Here is a 2,901-nt window from a genome sequence, read left to right on the forward strand (position 1 = left end):
TTTTTTTAGATGTCTTGTGAGGTACATTCCAAAAGGGGCATTGTACTCTATAATGGGTCTAATGAGTATCGAGTAGAGGAGAACAATGACCTCTTTTTTCCTGGATGAGAACCCTTTTATGATGAGTTGTGCCATGTAGAAGGACTTCCTGACTACTGTGGTGATGTGACTATCAAAGGAGAGACTACTGTCCACCTGGGTCCCAAGGTCTCTTATCATGCATTTGGTGTTAAGTAGATTGCTGCCTATGTGGTAATTCATGGGTACAGAGTTTTTACCAAAGGGGTGGCACTGCACCTTTTGGCATTGAGCTTGAGGCCATGGCTCTGACACCAGGTATCTGTCTCAGTGAGGCCCTTCTGTAGGATGTCCACATCATTTGGGGACTTGACTATGGCTCCTAGTTTGCAGTCATCTGCGAACTTCATTAGCCAGAGGCCTTCTGTGTTAGCCTGTACTTCAGAGAAGTAGATACCAAACAGGAGAGGTCCCAGGATGGAACCCTGTGGTACTCCACTTGTCACTGCTTTGAGGTCAGATTTGGAGTCTGCAACTTTTACAGTGTGGGTTCTGTCAGTGAACCAGTTGGCAACCCATCTTGTGATGTAGGGATTTATACCTAGTTTAGTGAGTTTAGCTATAATTCCAGAATGGGGGATGGTGTCGAAAGCCTTGGCGAGGTCAAGATAGGCCGTGTGAACCACCTTACCCTCATCCACGGCTTTGGTGACTGCCTCAAAGAAGTCGATCAGGTTCAGGAGGCATGATCTGCCTTTCACAAACTCGAACTGGGTAGGATCCAGAGTTTGGAGGTTACCAATGTCTTTGTTTATGAGTTCCATGATGATACATTCCATGGCCTTGCAAAGACCAGGCTTGTCAGGCTAATAGGTCGATAGTTCCTGGGATCAGTGGTGGCTCCCCCTTTGTGGAGTGGGATAGTTGTTGCTGTGCGTCATTCAGTGGGCACAAAGTCTGATGCTTAAGTGGGGAGCCAGTTCGTTCTGAAGTTCGTGTAAAACGCAGCCTGGGATGTTGTCCGGTCCCATGGATGCTGTATTTTTGGCTTTAGAAAGTGCAGCTTTTACCTGCATAGTTGTGATTACAGGGACTCTGCATTCTTCCTGTATAGATATGGGCCCTTTAGGGGGTGAGAGGGGGGTAAAGTTAGCACTGAACCTATCTGCCAGGATGTTGGCAATATCAGTTGGTTCTGTAATTTTCATATCTTTGTGCTGTATTATTGGTGCTGTACCTATTGTCACATAACTCTTATTTCAAAAGTAGTGAGTTACTAATCCAGGTCATTGTTAACAATGTGGGCAAACTGCAATAATTAAAGGTGGCACTTCTGCCATCTTACAGCAGAATCCTCCATGATTAAATTAAGTCAAATATTCTTTTAATGTCATACATAGGAATTTTGACGGTTATAGAAAAATGCAGTTGAAACCTAGATATTTGTATCTCCAGCAATTTAGACTTTATGTTACCTAGGTCCCTAGACTTCTTTGCTGCCGAGCCAAGGAATCAAGGTAATGTATTACACCTGATATGCTAAAATTCTGTCAATTAACTATCAATACACAAGTAGGGTACTTTATCCATAGAGCTATAGCCATGCAGTGCAAATGCATGCACATGTGTACCATTTGTCTAATAGCTAGCAAAAGAAATTAAATATGGACACAATGCAGGCAGAATTCAAACAAATTATTCAAATTCTCTAAATCTTTATATAAACTGGAAACACCAAAACAAACAACTATAAGTGGAAACAGCTTAAAAGAGGTATGCTATAGACATAATTAGACTATTTTATTTATTTTATATTTGCCTACATACTGCAGATATGTTTTCAACTTAAAGATAACAATTAACTATGAACCTATGAAGTTTCCCTGTTCTGAATGGTCCACTTTCTTCTGATGTAAGCTTAGTTGCATTTGCCAAAATAATGTATGCAGTGTAAAGTTGAAAAGATGTGCTCTGAAGGATATATATATATAAAATCAACACAAACTTCAAAATTTTTATATGTTTATTATACAATTACTTGCATATTTTCCAAAAAAATCCATCCATCATTTAATTCAAATAACGTCAAAAACAATTAAATAACAGTCTTGAAATACATCAAATAAATAAATTCATGATGACAGAGGAAAAAATACACTGGATTGATTTCAACTGATAAAATGAAACATGCTATTTAAAAATAAAAAAATAACAAGATAGTTCTTTAATGAACATTTAGCTTATATTTCCACCTAAATTTGGCATTACAGTTTTCTCCCAGTAAGACTGAGATCATATACTGACAACTACAAAGTGCACTATTAAAACAATCATCCCTCTAAAAGTGAAACTTCACAGTCATAGTTTTCTGAAACACTTTCCAAACTTCACATCAGCCAGAAGGGAAATGTATGCATCAAATGTGTCTCTAAATGTTACTTATTGTAAGATTAACTGCTGCTTTGAATCAGCTAGCTGTATTAAAAGGGGATTCCGTTAGGATGATGAAATAGAATATCACCTCAGACTTCGAGTTTTGTTTCTTACTATAAGTTTTTCAGTCTTACACCTGCTTCCCCATGCATTCATTGACTGTTATTACTGCATTATGTTTTAAACACGTGAACTGCATTATGTTTTAAACACGTGAAGATGGAATGTTTCATGACTAGGATTTTAGCTCCTAAATACTGTATCAACAAGATGCTGACCACATCTGCTTCTTTCATTAAAGCAGGAAAACAGTTACTATCTTGACAAGCTTTTATCTCATATTTGACTGAAAAAGAATCATTAAAAAAGACCCTTCCATTTGCCTAGAAAAGTAAAATAAATAAATTATCAAATATTTATGTTAATTTACATAGTGATATTTCCAAACAA

The 2,901-nt window shown here is 37.7% G+C and overlaps 1 protein-coding gene across 1 annotated transcript in view; it reads right to left on the reverse strand.

Annotated features, from left to right (window-relative positions):
• Positions 1-2,068: 2,068 nt before the first annotated feature.
• LOC122793282 (interleukin-8-like) overlaps positions 2,069-2,901 on the reverse strand; it is an 8,565-nt gene continuing 7,732 nt past the window's right edge. Inside the window, exon 4 of the mRNA XM_044061145.1 lies at positions 2,069-2,901. This exon is cut by the window's right edge and continues 966 nt beyond it. The gene's annotated coding sequence lies outside the window, so the exon portion shown is untranslated.

Source organism: Protopterus annectens, chromosome 2.part0 (genome assembly GCF_019279795.1).
Source record: "Protopterus annectens isolate FY-2018-M chromosome 2.part0, PAN1.0, whole genome shotgun sequence".
NCBI lineage: Eukaryota > Metazoa > Chordata > Ceratodontiformes > Protopteridae > Protopterus > Protopterus annectens.